The sequence below is a fragment of the Saccopteryx leptura genome, chromosome 3 (genome assembly GCF_036850995.1).
Source record: "Saccopteryx leptura isolate mSacLep1 chromosome 3, mSacLep1_pri_phased_curated, whole genome shotgun sequence".
NCBI lineage: Eukaryota > Metazoa > Chordata > Mammalia > Chiroptera > Emballonuridae > Saccopteryx > Saccopteryx leptura.
In genome coordinates this window covers 76,637,328-76,661,268 of record NC_089505.1, presented here as the reverse complement: position 1 = coordinate 76,661,268, position 23,941 = coordinate 76,637,328, and the positions used below count along the sequence as shown (strand labels likewise).

Sequence of the window (23,941 nt, the reverse complement as noted above, 5' to 3'; positions counted from 1 at the left end):
GGTAGTGCAGGATGACTTGGTCTCCTGAGACAGTTTAGTTAGCTGGGACTTAATGACAGAATTAGCCTTCTCTACATTCCTGAAGATTGAAGCCTATATGGGGTAAGAACTATTTGATGGGAGGCCTGTTGAGTGATTCGGCTGACAAAGGCTGGTCCATTGTCTGATTGGATAGAGTTGGGAAGACCGAATTAGGGGATAATATGTTCCAGCACTGCCTTCGTGTCTGTGTCTGCCCCTTCTGAGGCTGTTGGAAAGGCCTCAACCCATCCTGAGAAGGTATCAACAAAAATTAGTAAGTGTACTTTCTTGTCAAGGGGCATGTGGGTGAAATCAACTTGCCAGTCCTTGCCAGGAAAGTGTCCTTGAGCCTGATGAGTGGGGAAGGGGGGAGATTTGAGTTTCCTGTGAGGGGAGACAGAAAAGCAAGTTTTACAAGCCTTTGTAAAGCTGTTGGCCGATGAGGAAAGGCCGTGAGAGCTGCAAGAGGGGACATTGCCCAACAGGAAATGAGTTATGTTGAGACGGCAAAATAGTAGTAGCCTGGGCTTCAGGTAAATTTTTTATTTTATTTTATTTATTCATTTTAGAGAGGGGGGGAGAGAGAGAGAAGGGGGAGGTGCAGGAAGCATCAACTCCCATATGTGCCTTGACCAGGCAAGCCAGGGTTTTGAACCGGCAACCTCAGTGTTTCCAGGTTGATGCTTTATCCACTGCGCCACCACAGGTCATGCCTGGGCTTCAGGTAAAATAAAGCTGCCTTCACATAGGAACCATTGACCCTGTTTTGTGAGCCTCCTGCAGTATATTCTGCTTGTTCTTTTGAGATATAGGAAGGGGGAGATGAGGGTAGGAAGAGGAACTAGCCCTGGAGTGGCTGGAGGGTAGCCTGCAAGCCCTCCTGTCAGGGAAGTTATTGACAGCTGCAGTGGGGTTGCTGGGAGCCTGCTGACTGCAGCAGTGAATAAGAGCCATGGCCTGAGGAAGATGGGCTGACCTAAGCCACTGGGCAATTTTCTCTTTATTCATTCGTTCATTTATCGTATTTTTTGGAGTGAGAAGTGTGGAGGCAGAGACAGACTCCTGCATGCACCAAAATAGGATTCACCAGCAAACCCACTAGGGGGTAATGCTATGTAAATCTGGAGCGTTGCTCCGTTGCAACTGAAGCCATTCTAGTGCCTAAGGCAGAGGCCACAGAGCCGTCCTCAGCACCCAGGCCAGCTTTGCTCCAATGGATCCTTGGCTGTGAGAGGGAAAGAGAGACAGAGAGGAAGGAGTGGGGGAAGGTTGGAGAAGCAAATGGGCACTTCTTCTGTGTGCCCTGGCTGTGAATCAAACCAGGGACTTCCAAATGCCGGGCTGACAGTCTACCGCTGAGCCAACCAGCCAGGAACTGGGCAATTTTCCATGGATGATAGAAGTGTTTTTTTATGGTTAGGAAGCCACATTCAGACCAGATAGCCACATTTAAATGGAGGATATGGAAGGCATACTCAGAATCAGTATAAATCTTAACCTTTTTCCTATTTGGTAAGGTGAGGACCCTGGTGAGGGCCATTAACTCAGCCTTCTGAGAGGTGGTGCCAATATGGAGGGTGAAAGCTTTATTGACTTTTGTGCTGGAGGCTATTAAACTGCATGGTGTTCTCCCTTGTGTAAGTACGAGCTGCCATCAGAGGCAGATTTAATGGCAGGTGCACAGGGCACATGCCCTCGGCCCCGACTTCTGAAGGGCCCCACAAACACCAACTTTACACTTTTTTTTAATGACACCAAGTTGGTTTCATAAGTGAAACTTTAACATTAATAGTATGTAATACTTTTTTATTTAAAAATATAATTAACATGTAATTTTATTTTCCCCATCTCTAGTTTTTTTAAGGGGCCCAATATTTTCTTGTGTGTCTGGGGCCTCAACCAACCTTAATCAGCCTCTGGCAACCATCAGTGAACCAAGTCTGACATGCCTCTGTTAGAGGGGTGTCTGTCAGATGAGGAAACGGTAAATAAGAGAGGAGATCAGAACAGGAGGGCAGGGGTAGGAGAGTGTCTGGATTCAGTGGTGAGCAGATGTCAAGGGTGACCTGTGGGAATCCAGGAAGAGAACATGTAACTGCTGGATCCTGGAGGGTGACAGGCTCTGGGTCTGGTCCTGGGAAAGCATATCCTTTATGTTGTGAGAATAGACTGTTAATAAGCTATGGAGTTACAATTTCTGGCTCTCTAGGGTGAAGATGGCAGCTGTCCCTAATGCTCTTGGACAAGGAGGCCAGCCTAGGTCTGTAGGGTCCAGTTGTTTAGAAAGACCTGCTATTGTAGTGAGGAACCTTTTAATTGTCCCAAGAGACTGACAGTGGTGTCCTGCCATTCATCAGTGTATAACATGAATAGCTTAGAGAGGTCTGGTAGAGTTAGAGTGGGAGCCAAGATAAGGGGCTGTCTTAACTGGAGAAAATGGGTCTTGATGGGAGCTCTTGGGTCAATGGGTTCTGATAGATTTCTCTTGGTGGCTTGGCAAACAGTGCAAAAAAAAAATCCGTAATTGGAAATACCCTGCTAGACCAATAAAGGGACCTCTTGTTTTGGGGACTGGCAAGGAAGACATGAGGGAGAGCCAGTCCGGGGTAATTCCTCGGGAGGTGGGGTTGAAGGCTAGACCCAGGTAGGTGGCTATTGGGGTACAAAGTTGTGCCTTTTGGGGAGATACCCTGTAACTCTGTTCTGCAAGGCAGTTGATAAGGTGGACAGTTTTATTATTTGAGTCTTGTTCTGAGGGGCTACAGAGGAGTAAATCATCAATGTACTGTATAAAGGTAAAGGGTTCTAAATCTAAAACCCGTAAATAGGTCATTAGGGCCTCCTGTCCAAAAAGGTGAGGACTATCCCGGAACCCCTGAGGTAGGACTGTCCGGGTGAGTTGCTGGGATAGGTGTGTGTCAGGATCAGTCCAGGTAAAGGCAGAGGTATTGAGTTAGGGTGTAAGGGAACAGTAAAGAAAGCATCTTTTAGGTCTAGTACCACAAAGTGGGAGGTTCCAGCTGGAATTTGGAAGACAATAGTATATGGGTTGGAAAAACCGAGTGTAAGGGTTGCACTGCTTTACTGATAAGACAGAGGTCTTGAACCAAACGATAGGACCCATCAGGTTTCTTTACAGGAAGGATTTGGGTATTGAAAGGGGAATTAGCCTGACCAGGTGGTGGCACAGTGGATGGAGCGTCGGACTGAGATGTGGAAAATCCAGGTTCAAACCCCGAGGTTGCCAGCTTGAGCGCGGGCTCATCTGGTTTGAGCAAGGCTCACCAGCTGGGACCCAAGGTTGCTGGCTTGAGCAAGGCGTTACTCAGTATGCTGAAGTCCCGCGGTCAAGGCACATATGAGAAAGCAATCAATGAACAATTAAGATGTTGCAACGAAAAACTGATGATTGATGCTTCTCATCTCTCTCTGTTCTTGTCTGTCCCTATCTATCCCTCTCTGTCTCTGTAAAAAAAAGGGGGGGGGAATTAGTGGGGCAGGGGAGTCCGTTATCAAACACGAGAGTGCTAATAATTGTACCCTCATTGTGCAGGGGCTGGGGTGGGAACTGATTGGGGTCCTTAACCCTAATCTGAACTGGGGCATGGTGACAGGCTATAGATGGGGTTTTGATACCCCACACTGAAGGGGTGACCAGGGAGCTAGGAAAAGGCAGGGAAGGTTAACATAAATGATTCCCAGCTGCTTTTAAGAGTAGGCGCTTAGCTGACCCCGAAGGGTCTGGCATGTCCCCAGGGTTAGTACTGAAAGTAAGGGTAGCATGTAGCTTTGACTGGATGTCTCATACTAAGAGCTATGTGGGACATGAGGGCAGAATCACAAAGACATAGGTAAAGTCTGGGCCCCCAAAGAGCAGGACAGAGGAGCAGTGGAACGGGCTGGGAGACCTGGCCATTAATTCCCACAATTGAGATACCCAAGTCCCTTAAGGGATCTCTACATTCAGGCAAAGCAGAGTAGGTTGCCCGGGTCAATGAGAAAAGAATTGTACCTACCTGCCACCATCGAGGTTCCTCAAGGCTCAGATGTGATAATAAAAGCACCTGCAGTTGTCAGTGGCCAGGCCTATCAGCTCCAGAAAGGAGGGGCCGGCCAGCCTAGGAAGGGATGGGGTCTCACCTAGAGAGTTCCAGTCACAGTCCGACTTCCATTGGAGCACACTGCAAAGAAAGCAAGGCTTTGGGGGTGGGCTGGATTAGTGCACTTTTTGGGCCCATGACTTTTATTCCTGCACTTACAGGAAGCACCAGGTGGTGCTTTCTATGACTTTTGCTCTTTGTAACTCGCTACAGCTGCTTTCAGTTCGAAAGAAGCTGAGCTGTGTATGCACATTGCCCCTAAATACAGACAGGAGGGACCAAAAGCTGAGTGCTTCCAGAATTGGGTGGGCCCCTAACACTGACCAATCTAGAGTGGAGACAGAAGGAAAATGGGAGGAGCCAAAACAGTTGTGTCCTGGGGACACCTTCCTCACTGATTGAAGTTTTTGACAGCTGCAGTGGGTTGTTGTTTTTTTTTGTGGGTCATTGAATTTGACTAAAGTAATATTTAGTAAGGCTTAAATATCATTACTCATATAACTTGAAAGATTTATTTCTCCAGAGCTCAGTTGGTTAGTGTCATCCTGATACAACAAAATTGCAGTAACCCCAACAGGGCACATATAGGAAGCAAGCTATCAATGTATGAATAAGGGGAACACAAATCCATGTTTTCCGTCTCTCACCATCCCCACCTCGCCTTGATATAAATCAATAAAAAATATTACGGTGCATTTCGATGACATCCCAAGGATTGAATGTTGGATATCAACTTTGACACACACATTTCCTGTAAGATTTTTCTCAGATACCCTTGACTGAGTTGCTAAGTGGGTTAGAGCATCCTCCCAATATGCCAAGGTTGTGGGTTTGAACCAGGGTCAGAACACATACAAGAATTAACCAATGAATGTACAGCTAGTGGTCGACTTACGACCACGATTGATTCTGACAGACTGGGCGTAACACAATTTGGTCGTAAGTTGAGTAGGCTATATGTACAGTACTGTGAAATGATGTTATAAAAATCTTTAAGTCATATTTTACCATAATTTTCTTTCATTATTGTTATATAGCATAATTTTCTTTGTTCATTTTATGCCATTTGTATCATCTCTACACCATTTGTTTCTTATTTTTACATTTGTCAGGTTTAAATATATCACTGCATTACCATTACAACTGGTTTAATATTTGCAAAACATACAAAATTACAAAATACAGGTGCATACAAAAATACAGGTGTAAAAAATACCATAGGAAACATTTTCTCAATTGCAAAACATATCAAAATATATAAACATGTACAAAACATTTTATTGGCCACTGGTGCTTGGCTGCGGATCATTGATGTCATCATCTGAGGCAGCAGTTGGGGTTACCGGAGTTGATTTTTTCATAAACATAGTGAACTTTGTCTGAATTGTATGTTTCTTTTATTCTTCATAAATTTCACAATATGGACGAAACACATCGTACACCATCCGTTCAATCCTTGCAAATCATTCGATGTTTGGGTCCATTGCTTCGAAATGTATAAGTTTATTCAATAAAGATAAACCTTCTGATAATCCCTTAGTGGTGAACTTTCTTTCTGGCTTCTCTTCTTTCTCTGCTTCTCTTCTTTCTTCTTCCACCACTCTTTCTTCTTCCAGTTCGATTAGCTCTTCATTTGTAATTTCTCCAGATTCTTTGTCTAGCAACTCTTCGACATCTTCCATTTCACACTCCAAAGAAAGGTCTTTAGTAAGTTTTACCTTCATTTTCGTGTCGAGATCTATGGCCTTTCTTTCCTTCTTGGTAGGCTGAGGTGTAGACAAAGACAATTTCCTCTCAGTAGACATCTTGGGAAGGATTTGATGAAAAATATCCAAGACACAAAACACAAATTGCTGTACTGAGTCTGAATTAACAGTTGAAATGGTGCACGCAGAGGTGGTAGTGCTGCCAGAAGCTGGTCCGCACTGTCGTACGCCCAGCTGGGCAACGCTTGCGCTGCCAGACGCGGAGCAGTCGTGGCTAGCGATTGTGGTCGTAAAGTCGAATGGTCGTAAGTTGCACAGGTCATAAGTCGATCAATACCTATATAAATAAATGGGACATCAAGTAGATTTCTCTCCCTCACTCTAAACACAATAAATAAAATTTTGTTTATATTCAAATATCTTTATTCATTTAAAGCAGTGTTTTTCAACCAGTGTGCCGCAGCACACTAGTGTGCCGTGAGACATGGTCAGGTGTGCTGTGGGGAAATTAAACATGAGTCCCCAAACTATGGCCCACGTACCAGATACGGCCCACAGAGGCTATTTATCCAGCCCGCCACCAGCCACCTCCATCCAAACATAAACATTTGCCTCACAATCCCTCCAGCTATCAGTGACAGGAAGAGTGGAGGCACAGGAAATGCTCACTGACCAATCACTTTCTAGGATTCATCCTGACCACTAGCGATGAACCAATAGTAGGCCGCCTCTCATCCACACCTAGGAAGGTCCCCGATTGGGCTGCGGCACACTTGTCATTGTGTGGCTGCAGCGAGTAGTTGAAGCTGCTACTCCTCCCCATGGTCATGATTTGTAATCCTGGTCAGGACTGGAGGTAAATGTTGCCACCACTAGAAGAAGCCTCAGCCTCAGCTGGTTATGTCTATCCTGATGGTGTATATAGATATTTGACCTTTTTCTTTTTAAAAGAGGCCCCCGCAGAGGGTGCATCACAATGCATCACAATGTTATCTAACTTTAAAGCTAAAGTTTGCTGATCTTACTTTGGACAGTTTCTGGTTATCTGTTGCCAAGGAGTTCCCCATTCTGGCCAACAAAGCTATTTTGACATTGCTCCCATTTTCAACCACATATCTATGTGAACTGAGCTTCTCAAGTTTGACTGCGATAAAAACTAAAACAGAGAGAGACTGAGAACTGTTGAGGAAGTTTCGTGTGTGTCTTTCTACCATTCCTGCCAGGATATCCCTTTTGTGTTCATCAAAACAGGCCCAGGTTTCACACTAAGTGAGTATAAATACATTTAGAAACTATATTATTAACTATATGTATAATATGTACTGTGTTAGAGTGTCATTTTGTGTCATTTTGGTAGGTGGTGTGCCCCAGGATTTTGTAAATGTAAAAAATGTGGCGCAGCTCAAAAAAGGTTAAAAATCACTGATTTAAAGATTTTGCCCTGGCTGGTTGGCTCAGCGGTAGAGCGTCGGCCTAGCGTGTGGAGGACCCGGGTTCGATTCCCAGCCAGGGCACACAGGAGAAGCGCCCATTTGCTTCTCCACCCCTCCACCACGCCTTCCTCTCTGTCTCTCTCTTCCCCTCCCGCAGCCAAGGCTCCATTGGAGCAAAGATGGCCCGGGCACTGGGGATGGCTCTGTGGCCTCTGCCTCAGGCGCCAGAGTGGCTCTGGTCACAACATGGTGACGCCCAGGATGGGCAGAGCATCGCCCCCTGGTGGGCGTGCCGGGTGGATCCCGGTCGGGCGCATGCGGGAGTCTGTCTGACTGTCTCTCCCTGTTTCCAGCTTCAGAAAAATGCAAAAAAATAAAAAAAATAAAAATAAATAAAGATTTTTTTTTCTTAAAGGGGAGAGCGCGAACGCAGTCCCCCACTACCACAAATTATGCAGTTGAGTTTCCTACATTTGGGGAAATCACAGGGGTCAGCACATCCGGAGTGCAATGGATAAGCCTCACCCTGGGAAAACCACCTTCGTGATCATGGTATCTCCCCTGCCAGGTAAGTATAAAAAGTAAAGATTTTCATCAGCTGTTTAAACATTTTTTAGTAATGTATTGGAGTCTTAATTAAATACATCACCTTATTCATTATATTTTATTATTTCCCCCAGTGGATATTCCAGAACTCTGTGAAAATTTATCCTGCTGAAAGCTGTTCCAAACTGATTATATTTGTAGCTTTTCTCTAAGTAGTATAACTGATGACTGGTTACTAATGAAGAATGGGCCTGATCTTTGGTAGCGCAGTGGATAAACTGTCAGCCTGGGAATGCTGATGTTGACTGTTCAAAACTCTGGGCTTGCCTGGTCAAAGCACATATGGGAGTTGATGCATTCTGCTCCTCCCCCTCTTTCTCTCCTCTCTCTAAAATAAATAATTAAGCCTGACCAAGCAGTGGCACAGTGGATAGAGTGGCGGACTGGGATGCAGAGGGCCCAGATTCGAGACCCCTGACATCGCCAGCTTGAGTGCAGACTCATCTGGTTTGAGCAAAGCTCACCAGCTTGGACCCAAGGTCGCTGGCTCGAGCAAGGGGTTACTCAGTCTGCTGAAGGCTCACAGTCAAGGCACATATGAGAAAGCAATCATTGAATAATTAAGGTGTCACAACAAAAAACTGATGATTGATGCTTCTCTTCTCTCTCTGTTTCTATCTGTCTATCCCTCTCTCTGACTCTCTGTAAAAAAAAATAAAATAAATAATTAAAATCTAAAAAAGAGAATGAATCAATACTTTCCTATCTTTATTGCAAAAGTTGTGCTTGATACAGAAGAGATTCTTTCCAGCTGTGATAACAAAAAAAATTTTGACAGATTTTTAACTTGATTATATATATACTTATGTCATACATGAAAGTTTTCATCTCTGTGGTTGATTAAGATAGGACTGAATGTTCAATGTAATGCTTTTGTCAAGTCATTTTATTCATTGGTTCCTAAATATTTTTAAAAACTATATAACATTGCCTGACCAGGCGGTGGTGCAGTGGATAGAGCATTGGACTGGGATGCGGAGGACTCGGGTTCGAAACCCCAAGGTCGCCAACTTGAGCACGGGCTCATCTGGTTAGAGCAAAAGCTTACCAGCTTGGACCCAAGGTTGCTGGCTCGTGCAAGGGGTTACTCGGTCTGCTGTAGCCCCACGGTCAAGGCACGTATGAGAAAGCAATCAATGAACTAAAGTGTTGCAATGCACAACAAAAAACTGATTGATGCTTCTCATCTCTCCATTACTGTCTGTCTGTCCCTGTCTATCCCTCTCACTGACTGTCTCTGTAAAAAATAATAATAATAAAAAAACCAAAAAAATTACATAACATTGATAATAAATTAGGAGTTCTGTGGAATGCAGATTATGGAGATCATACAGTGTTGTGTAATATTTCTATCAGCCAAGATAGCATTGAAGACATCTCAGTGTGTACACTCGTTGAAAGGGAGAAACCATAAAACAAACCGAAAACACTAGGCTAGAGTGTTCCAAAAGCAGTATTTTTTTTTTTAAGTTCCTGGATACAAGCAGACTGAGACCAGTAAAGGGTGTCTGCCCTGAGCCACAAAAGGGAGCATTAGGTATAGGGTTTAAAGCAGGCAGTTGCTTGTATGGGGCTGCCTGCACCTGAACATGCCCAGATTAGCATATCAAGGTTTGTAGCCTTGTCACTGACTTGACGATGAGCAGGAGGGGAAGCAAATTATAATCTTACAGTGGGCGATGTGACTGTTCTGTTTTGAGCCCTAGTGGGAAATTGGATGAGGGGAGTTTGACGTTAAAGGGGCTCTGGACTTAAAGGAGCTAACTTAAAGCTAACACTTGCATTCACAGCAAATTTTCAGTGAAAGTCAAAATTCATTGTTTATGAGAAGTTTTTTTCCTTGTAAAATGTATGAGGAGATAAAATGAACATATTTACGAAAGAAAATACTATTTAATCAATTGGTGAAAATTTTAGATGTCTTCCTTATTATAAAACAGATGCAAATATTTAGATTATAAAATACTTCAAAACTAGCCATGAATAGTTAGCTCAGTTGGTTAAAACTGTCGTCCTTAAACAACAAGGTTGCAGGTTTAATCCCTGGTCAGGGCACACATGGGAAACAACCAAAAGAAATTGCATGACTGAGTGGAATAACCAATGAATGTTTCATTTTCCCCTTCTCTTTTCCTCTCTATCTAAAAAATTAATAAAGTTAAACACGGCAGGAAAGCTCTGGATTATCTTCCTAGAGCAGTGTTTCCCAATCTTTTTTTGCCATGCCCCACCTTAACCTTTCTAAAATTTTTATGTCCCCCCCTATGTAACATACATAATTTTTAACATTAAAAAATTGATTTGTTCACTTAATAGACATAAATGATAGGTTCTAGGAAGAAATCACTATGAAATTGTTAACAAAACATAGTAAGTAAAATTTCAAAACATATAATGAAAAACAGAAATTTAAATTTCAAATAATTTTAATACAGATTTTTCTATATTATTATTTTAATTTAGTGTGATCCTTGCGCTTTATGCTTGCTGCAGAGATTTTATATTAGGTTCCAATTTGCTTAGCTTTAGTCTCAAGTCTCCATGTTGTGTTATATCCAGCTGATTTCTTTTTTTTACCAGTAAATCATTTACAGCACTAAATCCACATTCAGCTAAAAATGAAGATGGAAATGGTAGCAATAGTTTTCTTGCACATTTGGTTGAATTTGGGTATTTGATTTCTGTTTCCTCACAAAGCCATGCCATCGCTCCTTTGATATTAAATAAAGCTTTAACTGACTCATCATTTTGCAATTCTGCGAGTTCTTCTTGATACTGCATATTGGTATATCAGACAAATCCACTAACATTGGCTGCATCATCCATGTTGGGAAATCAATTTGTTTAAAATCAGAAAATCTTTCTTTTAAATCAGCCGATATATTCAAATGATTGACAATAACAAGTAAAGCGGTATCAGTTACTTCACATTTTTGGAGCCAATGAAACTGTTTAAAGTTTTTGTTGTTAATGTTTCTGACATAACTCAATATTGGTAATGAAACCAAATATCTTTGCTTTTGCATCGACAAGTTTTATTTATTCCTTGAAGTTGCTTATTTAATATATTTAGTTTTTCAAAGATATCGGCTAAATAACTCACAAATGCTTTACCATCTATTGTTAAATCATTTCAGGTTTGTCGCTTAAAAAATCACTAAGAGTATCATACAGTTCCATAAATCTTTTCAAACAGTTTCCTTTAGATAGCCATCTTACTTCAGTATGAAGTAAAAGTCTCACATGGTCTTCATTTTGTTCTTCACAAAATAGCTTGAAAAGACGCTCACATTTGGCACTAGCTTTAATAGCATTAACACACTTTATTACTGTATGTAATACTTCATTCAGAACAGGAGAGATGTTTTTAGCTACCAAGTTTTCCCTATGAATAACACAATGCACAAGAATCATTTCTGGATTCGCATCTTTCATCAATTTTAAGCAGCCATTTTTCTTGCCCATCATATTGGGAGCACCATCTGCAGCACAAGATGTTATATTTTTCATTGATATATCATTGACATCTAAGTAGTTTTTTAGCTTATTATATATATCTTTGGAGGTAGTGGTGCTTTCTAATCTTTTACAGAACAACATTTCTTCAGCAAAACGTCTTTTATCAATATATCTTACGTAAGTTATCAATACTGCCTCATTGTCTCTCAAAGTTGATTCATCCTTTTGCAAGGAGAATTTTCTTGTTTTCAGCTTTTCAATAAGTTGTTTTTCAATATCCTCACTCATTTCGTCTATTCTTCTGCTAACAGAATTGTTACTGAGTGGCATAGCTTTTACATCTTTGTCATCTTTTTCAAGAACCGTTTTTAAGAAATGCTGATATTGACGGTTTTATTAAATTCTCTCCTATAGTGTGATTTTCTCCAGTTTTAGCGATGAATAAATTTGATAACTAGCCTCAAGAACACGATTATTAGTTGAAGTATGAGCAGTAAATAGACTTTAATGTTGTTCTTTTTTCAAAATTTTTCTTTAAAGTTTTAAAGTAACTCAAATCTGAATTAATATGAGCACTATGTTTCGCCTTCAAATGCGCCTCAAGACGACCTCGTTTCATTGATTCGTTGGTCAAGCATTGCTGGCATAAAAGACAAAAAGGAATCCGCTCATCATGAACAGCGGGTATGAACCCAAATTTTAAATATTCCTCCGAATATTTTTTTTTCCTATTTCTTTTGAAGCTGGAAACGAGGAGAGACAGTCAGACAGACTCCCGCATGCGCCCGACCGGGATCCACCCGGCACGCCCACCAGGGGCGACGTTCTGCCCACCAGTCACGACCAGAGCCACTCTAGCGCCTGGGGCAGAGGCCAAGGAGCCATCCCCAGCGCCCGGGCCATCTTTGCTCCAATGGAGCCTTGGCTGCAGGAGGGGAAGAGAGAGACAGAGAGGAAGGAGGGGGGAGTGGAGAAGCAAATGGGTGCTTCTCCTATGTGCCCTGGCCAGGAATCGAACCTGGATCCCCCGCATGCCAGGCCGACGCTCTACCGCTGAGCCAACCGGCCAGGGCCTATTCCTCCGAATATTGATGATTTTTTTTCTTGCTTGCACCACTCATTTTACTATGGGCTATAATAAAAATAAGATCAATTAAAAACTAATATTAAAATATGTGTTAAAATATATTCAATGTGACATAGAGTAAACGTATACTAAAAATTCATATTCATTTAAATGTATATAACACATTTACTACACTACCACCGCAAATCAAAAGGTATCTATATTTTTTTCACTTGACAAAATTTTCTGGAAAGTTATGCTTCTAAAATTAAAATTGTCGTGCATGCACTATTATAGCCCCAATAATATTTATAAAATATTAGTGCTTTCTAGCCCCGATGCAAGAAGTACTTAATAAAGAGTTTAATATTGATAAAAATAAAATCAAATGCTTACCAATTATATCTATACAATATATGTATGTATATTTATTAAATCAGTGAGCTTTTACAACAGTTTTGACTGACATTTATTTCAAATTAACACCAACTGAATGATGTGAAACACTACAGAAGTTGCGATGGGCCAATTAGGTGAGAATAACTGTGTTGTTTAGCGAGTTTTTAAAACATCCGGGGTTCCCCGCGACAGATGGCATGCTCCGCGGTGAACCCAGGACGAAGTTTACTTGACGACGCCAATCACCCAGTTGATATTTTGGTCTCGTCAAATGAAATTATACTTAATAATTATTTACCGCAATTATTTAAGAATTGCATTTTTTGTTAAATTTGGCACCGAAATCTAGCATTTCATTTAAATGGCCCGGGGCAAAAGAGTTAAAGTCGTGTCGAGTCCATTTTCAAATTGCCCCCCTTAACTATCAAATTGCCCCCCTGTGGGGCGTGGGCCCCACGTTGGGAAACACCATCCTAGAGTGTGCAGGTTGCCAGTTTGATTTACTGTCAGGGCATATACACTGTGGCTCATGCTACTGTCTTTCACTATCTGCCTTTCTCTCTCAAAAATTATCCCATGGTTACTGGCTTGAACCAAGGTCGCTGGGTTGAAGCCCAAGTATGGAACCAATACATACACATCAAAATAAAGGGGATTTCATCCATATTTGCAATCTTTCCCAATTCAAACTGATGTGTCTTCTGACATTGAATGATAAAACGAATTTCAAGGACCTTCTACTCATAGCTTTCAGGCATCTTTTGGGCAAATCTGGTGTGTGTACACATGCAGTTCATGAACCTGAAGCACCAATTGTGTCCTCCTTTGAAATCAGTAACTTCTTTTCCATCACCAATTCGTCTTGCCTCATGGTGAACCATCTTTATCGACAAAGGAATTCCAATTGTCCTTTGCTTTTCAATCGATATCTTCAATTCTCACTCTAAAGCAGGCCATTTTGCTGACTTGTCTCTCATGGCCTTCTTCTGCCATGGCGTTTTCAGTAGGATTTCTTCTCCCCATATCCAGTCTCGGATTGATTTCTCAGTTGGAGGAGGATCAAATTTAACATTCAGCAGCATAATTTCCATTCACTTCTGCAAACCGAATCACTTTTAACTTGAATTCAGTAGTATACAAAAAGTTTTTCAGAGCCATTTCAGGGCAGAACGTGACAAAATGTAACCTACCATAATATACCAGTGACAAGTATGAAACTGAGTGCAAAGATGAGCACAAAAAAAGCAGGAAATGCAAGTAAAAAAAATCTACAAGTGCAAAAACAAGTGTGGAAAAGCAGGGAAATGCAAGTAAAAAACTACAACCACTGAATAAGATGCACTCTGTTTTTAAACCCCAAAGATTTTAAAAATGGGTGTGTCTTATATATGGGAAACTATGGTAGTTACTTAAAAATATTTTAAATTTATTTTCAAGAGAAGTGAGAGAGGGAGAGAGAATAAAAGAGGGGAGGGAGGAGCAGGAAGCTTCAACTCCCATATGTACCCTGAGTAGGCAAGCCTGGAGTTTTGAACTGGTGACCTCAGCTTTCCAGTTTTATCCACTGCACCACCACAGGTCAAGCTGAGATTTTCTCTTTACCTTCACTCTGTATTCTAATATGAAGAGAATCTCTTGTAGATAGTAATATGTATGGGTCTGGTTCTCATATCCATTCAGCTAATCTGTGACTTTTGATTGAAGCATTTATTTCTACTTTATGTGATAATTTATAAGCATACAGTTATTGCCATATTACTTTATTGTATTTCTAAGAGGCAAAAAGAAAGAGACAGGAACATCAGGCTGCTCCTTTACGTTCCCTGATGGGAGTCAACATACTACCTTGCATCAGGACAAGGCTCTTCATTGACTAAGCTACCTTGCTATGGCAACCATTTCTAAATTCAGTTATACAGTCATTAAACAGAACTTTTACCTTTGATGATCATAAATAACTAGCTCTTACATGCAGAAAATTAACAAGGAAAGAGTGGTTTTAAATGACACATTAGATAAGATAAACTTGAGGTTCATCAAAGAATTTTACCCCAAAGCAGAACTATATATGTTTTAGCCTAATCATGAAGTTGCACAGTGGATACTCAACCTAGGATGCTGAAGACCCAAGTTAGAAACCCTGATGTCACCTGACCAGGTGGTGGCACAGTAGATAGAGCATTGGACCAGCATGCGGAGGACCCAGGTTTGAGACCCCAAGGTTGCCAACTTGAGTGTGGGCTCATCTGGTTTGAGCAAGGCTCACCAGCTTGAGCCCAAGTTTCCTGGCTCAAGCAAGGGGTCACTCAGTCTGCTGTAGTCCCCTGATCAGGGCACATATAAGAAAGCAATCAATGAACAACTAAAATGCCACAATGAAGAACTGATGCTTCTCATCTCTCTCCCTTCCTGTCTGTTCCTATCTGTCCCTCTCTCTCTGTCACACACACACAAAACAAAAAACAGTGATGCCACTGGATGCAGCAGAGGCTCCCTGGTTTGAACATGGGATCATAGACATGAATCCCTGGTGTCTGGCTTGAAGCCCAAGGTTGCTGACTTGAGCCCAAAAGTTGTTGGCTTTAGCAAGGAGTAACTGGATCAGTTGGAGGCCCTCAGTGGAGGCCCATATAATAAAACAATTGATGCCAGACCAGGTGATGGTGCAGTGGATAGATGGTCAAACTGGGATCAAAAGGACCCAGGTTTGAAACCCCATGTTCGTGGGGTTGAGTGAGGGCTCACCAGCTTGAGTGCAGAATCGTTGGCTTGAGCATGGTATCATAGACCTAAAGCCATGACAGCAAACCTATGACACACATGTTAGCACTGACACGCATAGCCATTTTTGATGACACATGGCCGCATACCAGAGAAGTATGCGGCCACATGTCAAGAAGGACGTTTCATCCTTGGCTCCTGCACGACCAGGTGCAGTAGCTGAGGATAAAACATTTGCTGTAGTGTACACACTCTGTGCCGGAGGTCTGTAGGCCAAAACAACAGAACTCCAGCACAGAGTGTCTAGTTCTGGGACTTCCAGTTAGGCCTTTAGGGATCATTGGCCTCACTTCCAGCCAGCAGAGCAAAGAGCAGCAGAATGCCAGAGGGAGACGCATCTCTGGGGGCCCTATGATCGCCATTACCAGCAACCATCATCCAATCTACTGTTCTGGGGTGTCATGGATTTCTAATTGACCATGATTAGTGAGATAAGTGAGGGGGCGGCTGGGAGAGGCGAGGGCCTGTGCTAGGGGTGCCATTTCCTGCCATTAGAAATAGCAGCAGCCATCTTAATTTACATAAGATGCAACTTGCAGAATTTCAAGATAGCATCTGGGCTCAGGTGTTTGTCACCTTGAGGTCAAAGCTTGAGAATCTGGAAAGGTGCCGCTTGGAGAATCAAGAGGAATGCCACTAAAAACAGGAAATTTGGAGTGCCTGGAACTGATTACCAGACACTTTTAGCACCTTGAAAAATATAGCAATGGATTTACTCACATTTTTTCCCTCTACGTACTTTTGTGAGACCTTATTCTCAGCGTTAAATAATATCAAAACCAACAAGAAACAGATTGACAGATGAAGTTAGTAGCGCTTGCTTGGGCTTGAAGTGTACAAAATACCAATCTTCAATTGAAGATTTAGCCAATGAAATTCAGCAACAAAAAAGTCACTAATAGGCAGGTTAGTTAAAAAATTTCCCCTCCCCCTCACTTATTTTAGTTCACGGCACCTCACACAAGTTAAATAATATCAAGACCAACAAAAGAAACTGACTGACAGATGAACAAAAAAGCCACTAAGCAGGTAAGTTAGATAACTAGTTTTTGGTTTATTAAATAGTTATATTTTACAATTATACATTTTTGTTATTTAAACTATAAATATTACAAAATTATGGTTATTTTCTTGAAGTGACACACCACTCGAGTTATGCTTGGTTTTTTGGCGAATTTTGACACACCAAGCTCAAAAGATTGCCCATCACTGACCTAAAGCCGCGGTCGCTGGCTTGAGCCCAAAGGTCAGTGGCTTGAAGCCCATGGCAACAGGCTTCAGCCCAAGATTGCTGGCTTGAGTAAGGGGTAACTTGCTCTGCGGTAGCTCCATCAAGACACATATGATAAAGCAATCAATGAACAACAAAGGTGCCATAACAAAGAATTGATGTTTCTCATCTCTCCCTTCCTTGCTGTCTGTTCCTATGTGTCCCTCTGTATGTCACACATACACATACACACAGAAAAAGCAATTGAAATAAAGTGCCACAATTATGAGTTTCTGCCTCTCATCTCTCTCCATTTGTCCCTATCTGTAAAAAAAGTACGTACATTCCAGGCAAAATGAAGACAAGAAAGCCCTTTAAACCTACAGACATCAGATTCCCTTTCCTAATGACCAGAACAAAAAAATTAATTTATAGATAATGTGCATCAATACACCTCAACATTCCTCACTAGACTACAGGGAAATGGAACAACTCCCATCAAGGTGAGGCCCTGTCATTTTTCCTGGAACAAAAACAACAAAAAAAACAAATATACTGTTGCAGTTAACGAGTGCAAAACACAAAACATAGATGTATATAAATGTGAACACTGTATATAGTGAGACTATAGCTAATCAGGTAGCACAGGAGAGCAGTATCCACTATCAAGTTTCTACAATGCTCTTGATTTTCAAGGAGTGTGCGTGCAAAGAAAACATTATCAAACAGCTCATGAAATGCAGGACAGGACAGTGAAAGAAAAAACAAACTCTGGTGCTTCCACTTTAAACTCTTCCCACCTGTAATTCTTACTATTGGTATAATCACTTGAAATACACTGAAGGTACATTCATAACTAAGACTGGGAGGAACTACACAGAACACCTGTAGTCAACTCATAGAGGGCACAGCAGAATGCTGGAAGAGAGTAGCAGGACCCAGAGCACATGCTTTCACTAGGATCCACCTGCAGACTCCTGAGGGTTCTCAATCTAACTTTAGAATTTTACAAATACACCAAAACAGTGAGGATCTGGTAAGATATGCAGAGAACTTATCTAAGGTTGATACATGGTGAAAGCCCTGCGATGTGAGAAATTCTGTTGCTCAAAGGGCTGTCGAGTAAGGTTGCTATACTGTGTAACGCTTTCCCATGTTCTTTGTTCCTCTTCCATCCAGTATTAACGGATGTTGAGTAAGATATGAATAAAGACAAAGACACTGGAACATAAGTTGCATTTTAAGGTTTAATTGTCGATGCTTAATGAAGTTTGAACAAGGTTAAATGTTTTGCCAAATTGCTCACATTTTTACGACTTCTCTCCATCATGAATGCTGCAATGTTGAACCATTTTTTGCACAGGTAAGAAGTCTTTGCCACATATATTACATTTACAGGGTGATTCTGTTCTGTATTCTCTTGTTTAGAAAGATGAGAGCCGTCATTTAAAGTTTAGAAATGACCTCCATATCTGTAAGGCTTCTCTTGAGAATGAATTCTCTAAGGCTTAGTAAGATTCCCCTACCAAACAAAAACCTTATTACACTCCCTACATGTGAGGTTTTATAACAGTATGAACTCTGTGGTGATGTGTAAGATTTCAGGGCGAGTAAAAGGCTTTACTACATTCTCTACATTTGCAAGGCTTCTCTCCAGCATGAATTCTCTGATGTCAAGTAAGGTTTGAGGAGCAATTAAAGGCTGTGCCACACTTTCTACATTCCTAGGGCCTCTCTCCAGTATGAACTCTCGGTGTTTAGTAAGATCTGTCGAACTTCTAAAGGCTTTTCCACATTGTCTGCATTTGTATGGTTTCTCTCCTGTGAGTTCTTTGATGTTCAGTAAGGTTTGAGTTCCAGTTAAAAGTTTTGCCACATTCTAAACATGAGACCTCTCTCCAGTATGAATTTTCTGATGGTTAATAAGAGTTGAGGAATGGATAAAGGCTTTGCCACATTCTCTGTATTAGTAAGGTCTCATTTTTGTGTGACTACTTCTCTCATGTAAAGTAAGACATGAATGCCAATTAAATCATTTACCACATTCTTTACATTTATAAAGTTTTTCTCCACTATGGACTTTCTTGGGTTTATTTACCTTGAATATTTCACTGAAAGCTCTCTTATGTATATTGTAAGTGTAAGCTTTCTCCTCAATATGAATATTCTCATCTTTAGTGTGATATGAAGACTTCTTAAAAGATTTGACACAAAAATTTACTTTGTTCGTTATCTCCACAATATGAATCACCTGATGAATATTAAAATGTGACATCTGGTCAAACACTTTTCCCTGTTCATAATGGTTTTCTGGAAATGAAGTTTTCTCATTTTCATTAGGAATTGATTCTTGTTTAAAGTTTTTCCAATGGTCATTGCATTCATAACTTCTGTCTCCATTACGTGTACTCTGGTAATCATTGGAGATAGAAAAGCCTTTAGTGAAAGGTATAATTTCATTTAATATGTAGACTTTTTTCCAAATAACTACTTTGCAATACCTATTAAACCATTTTGACTGTATAAAATTTGCTCTGAAGTTTATAAAAACTAGACATTAAAATGAAAAACAGCATGTGAAAAACAAATCAAGTGATTATTTACTCCACAGGTTACATGTTTCTAGCTTTTCCAGATTTTTCCCCCAAAAATACAATAGTAAAGATAAATAGTAAATGTAATAGTAAAGAATAGTTTTTAATCTTCATTTTTGAAATTAAATTTTATTTTAGTGAGAGGATGGGAGGCAGAGAGAGTGAGTCCCAAATGTGCTGTGACTTGGATTCACCTGGCAAAACCACCAGAAGTCTATGTTTATCCCATCTGGGGACATTGCTCTAATGCTCAACTATGGAGCCATTGTTTTAGAGCCTGGAGCAGAGGTCACAAAGCCATCCTCGGTGCTTGAGGCTAACTTCTTGACCAATCCAGACATGGCTATGGGAGGGGAAAAGAGAGACGAGAGAGAAAATCAAGAGGGAGAGGGGTGGAGAAGCAGAGGTTGCTTCTCCTGTGTGCCCTGACCAGGAATCAAACCCAAAACATAAACACACTGGGCGGATAGCCCAGGAGACATCCAGAGCAACCTTCATTTTTATTTTTATTTATTTTTTGTATTTTTCTGAAGCTGGAAACGGGGAGAGACAGTCAGACAGACTCCCGCATGCGCCCGACCGGGATCCACCCGGCACGCCCACCAGGGGCGAAGCTCTGCCCACCAGGGGGCGCCGCTCTGCCGAGACCAGAGCCACTCTAGCGCCTGGGGCAGAGGCCAAGGAGCCATCCCCAGCGCCCAGGACATCCTTGCTCTAATGGAGCCTCGGCTGCGGGAGGGGAAGAGAGAGACAGAGAGGAAGGAGGGGGTGGGGGTGGAGAAGCAAATGGGCGCTTCCCCTGTGTGCCCTGGCCGGGAATCAAACCCGGGTTCCCCGCACGCCAGGTCGATGCTCTACCGCTGAGCCAACTGGCCAGGGCCCATTTTTATTTTTTTAATTATTTATTTATTTTTATTTTTTTTAATTATTTATTTATTTTTATTTTTTACAGAGACAGAGAAAGAGTCTAAGAGAGGGATAGATAGGGTCAGACAGGAACGGAGAGAGACGAGAAGCATCAATGATTAGTTTTTCATTGCGACACCTTAGTTGTTCATTGATTGCTTTCTCATATGTGCCTTGACCGTGGGCCTTCAGCAGACCAAGTAATCCCTTGCTTGAGCCAGCGATCTTGGGTCCAAGCTGGTGAGCTTTGCTCAAACCAGATGAGTTCGCGTTCAAGCTGGCAACCTTGGGGTCTTGAACTTGGGTCCTCCGCATCCCAGTCCAACAGTCTATCCACTGCACCACTGCCTAGTCAGGCGCAATCTTCATTTTTAGAAAGTAACTGATACACAATGTAGCTGACTTGAGAGTTTCCTAAATCTATAGTATTTTTTACCTATTTCAAAAACAATGAGTTAATCAAAAATAATTGTCCTGCCCTGGCCAGACAGGTCAGTTCATTAGAGCATTATCCCAAATCACAGAGGTTGCTGGTTCGATACCTGGTCAGTGCACATACTAGAGCAGATCGATGTTCCTGTCTCTTTCGACCTCTTTTCCTTTCTCTCTTTCAATAAAATTAATGTTTTTCTGTTTTGTTTTGAGAGAGGCAGGAAGAGAAAGAGAGGAACATTGAGCTACTCCTGTATGAGTCTTGACCAGGGAATTGAACCAGCAACGTCTGTGCTCCGGGACAACTCTCCAACCAACCTACCTAACCAGGTAGTGCTTAATTTCTTTATTATTTTAAGAGAGACAGAGAGAGGCAGGGAAAGAGAGAGGAAGAAAAAGGGAAGCATTCATTTGTTATTCTACCCTGTCATCAACTCATTGGCTGCTTCTCCAGCGTGCCCTTACCAGCGATTAGATCCATAACCTTGTTGTTTCAGGATGTTCTTAACCAACTGAGTGATTAACTGGCCAGAGTAAAATAAATATTTAAAAAACTAGAAAGCCCAGCAGTCATACGAAATGACCGCTGTTCTAGATATTATAAATTGTAATTAAAATGATTTGTGCAAAGGTGTCTGCTAATTCAAACTGAATTACCCAGGGCAGGCGGCGAGGACGCCCCTTTGCTTAGTGCCCCACGGGGTTTCCCCCTTCTACTTGCTTAATTGCTTAAAGTAGAGTGCAATGAAGGAAACCACTGGTGGTACATTTCTTAAGAGCCACTGCTAGCTCAATAAATAAAGGTGATTTAAATAATAAAATGTTAATTCACATGTCAAAGATCTCTTTGTACAAACTGTTTTAATCCTTTTTGCGTTTCAGTCAGCATTACTCTGTTGTTTTTTTTGCATTTCTCTCCTGCCTTTGTTCAAGGGACTCATTTTGTCAAGACAGGCTTTTTTGTCTTGCATCTGAGGCAAGCCTTGTTTCTCTATGCTCATCAGTCTCATTTTGCCGAGAAAGATGCATTTGCTCTGCAACTGAAGCAAGCCTTGTCTTTCTCTGCTCAGTGGTTTCTTTTTGTCGAGAAAGCCGTTTTTGTGCAGCTTTAGCTCCTTTTCTCTCCTCTTCAGTGCTGTATTTTCTAGGAGGCATTCTTAAAAGAAATTACGTTAAGACGTAGTTTTTATGTAAAACAGATGATTGCCAATGCAAACAAATGTTCACCTTCCCCCTGACTTGCTCAATTTGTGTTCAGCTGTGGCAACTTCACCCCATTGGCTAGTACAGTTATGCAAGCAACCAATAAGCTATCGGCGACAAACAGACACTTAAGCCGCATATAATAAAGATTAATAATAATTGTCCCACAATAGCCAAAACTGTGTTGGTTTTACTGTCATCCCAGTATGCAAAGTTTGCAGGCTCAGTCCCTGGTAAGGGCACATACAGAAAAAGATTAATGTTATTATCTGTCACTATCTCTCTCTCTCTCTTCCTCCCCATTCCTCTGTCTCTAAATAAAAAACAACAAAAAATAATTGCCACAGGTTAGTTATGTCCATATTAACATCCTTTCTTCTCACCACTCTTCCTAAAATGCCAAGGCTTTCATTAAAGGTACATTATCAAAAATCACACCTTCCAAATCTTACCAGTATTGTTTTAGAGAAGAAATCTTCTATGCCTGGAATTTGTAACAAGGTCTGGTTGCCTTCAGATGGCATAGCTGAAAAATACAAAATAAATGTTCACAGTTATGACACAAAGTAAATGGATGTACCAGCAAGTATTGACAAAATTGCATTTTTAGTACTCAAAAGGCAGGTTAAGATTTTAAAGGAAGACCAAGAAAGGTAGCAGTGAAAAAATGTCACATCAGTGAGGAATGAAAATTTACGTCCATTACTGACAATATTTGTTGAAACATTCAAGCACACAATGGCGATATGATAAGAAAATTCCCTATTACCAGTTTCTTCTCACAGAACACAGAAATGATAGTGTACGTTCCATGAACTGGATGCTTCACTGCTTCCTGAAAAACTGTTCTGCCTGCATTGCTTGCGGAGAGCTGTTCTAAGTAGCACTGACTGAGGGGTATCAGACCCAGCACCATCAGATCTCTGGGTAATGTGAAGGCCTGGGGCTACAACTTCTAGAATTTGTTCCCTGAGCACAACTCCTTCTTTTCCAAGAAATTGCATAAATTATTTTAAAAACAAAAAATGATGGCCTGACCAGGTGGTTAAGCAATGGACAGAGCACTGGAGTGGACGCGGAGGACCCAGGTTCGAAACCCAAGGTCACCAGCTTAATTCCAAGGGGTGACTTGTTCTGCTGTAGCCCCCGGTCAAGGCACATATGTGAAAGCAATCAATGACTAAGGTGCTGCAACAAAGAATTGATGCTTCTCATCTTTCTCTCTTCCTGTCTTTCTATAACTGTTTGTCACAAAAAAAATAAAATAATAAGCACAGGTTTGGATGTTAGCTATGAAAATATGTCGCCGTTCCCACATAGCCCTCCCCGCGCGGGGCCGGGGTCTCTTCTGAGGACCTCGCGTTCTCGCCCTGAATCCCCGCCCCATGGAGAGTTTGTTCTTCCTGAACCCAGGCCTCTTATTAAATGGGGTGCTGGTCCGGGGTGGGTGGGGTCTGCAGGTCCCGAGGTCAGGGGGGCGGGGAGCTGCTTGGCTCGGGACCGAGGCAGGAAACCCCGCGGCAGGGAGGGGTCCCACGCCCGACGGCGGGGTGACACGGGCGGGGCGGCCTCAGTTTCCCCGGAAACCGACGCGGAGCCCCCACCCGGCAGCGAAGTGGGCAGGTTCCGGGCCTCTCACAGGGACTCCTCACAAACCGCTGGGGGCTCGGGAGCGGGGCTCTCGGCGTCCGCAGCGACCCTCAGGCTCACCGCGTGCAGGAATGGGGACCGGGAGGGTCAGGTTTAATCCGGGAAGATCACCTTCAGATCCCGCGTGACCTTCACTACAGCCGCTTCCGGGGCGGGGAAAAAAAAAAAAGCTGCGCGAGCGCATTGCCTCTAACTCATGCAGAACACTTCCAGCAGTGGGCGGGGCCTTAAAACTGACCAATCAGAAGCGGAAATAATGCGTCGTGCTAAAGCACGGTTTGTCTCCCCTCCACCTTAATTACAGAAGATAATTTATGTTGCTCATTGAATTTGACTAAGGTAATGTTCGGTAAGGCTTAAATATCGTTAGTCATA

At 42.0% G+C, this 23,941-nt stretch overlaps 1 protein-coding gene and 1 non-coding gene across 2 annotated transcripts in view; both read right to left on the bottom strand.

Moving 5' to 3' along the window:
• The window catches only part of LOC136399327 (zinc finger protein 420-like), a 375,158-nt gene that overhangs the window by 288,377 nt on the left and 62,840 nt on the right, over positions 1–23,941 (bottom strand). The window lies entirely within an intron of this gene.
• On the bottom strand, positions 7,673–7,836 carry LOC136401704 (U1 spliceosomal RNA). The gene has a single exon (XR_010750710.1). It is a non-coding gene; the product is annotated as a U1 spliceosomal RNA (small nuclear RNA).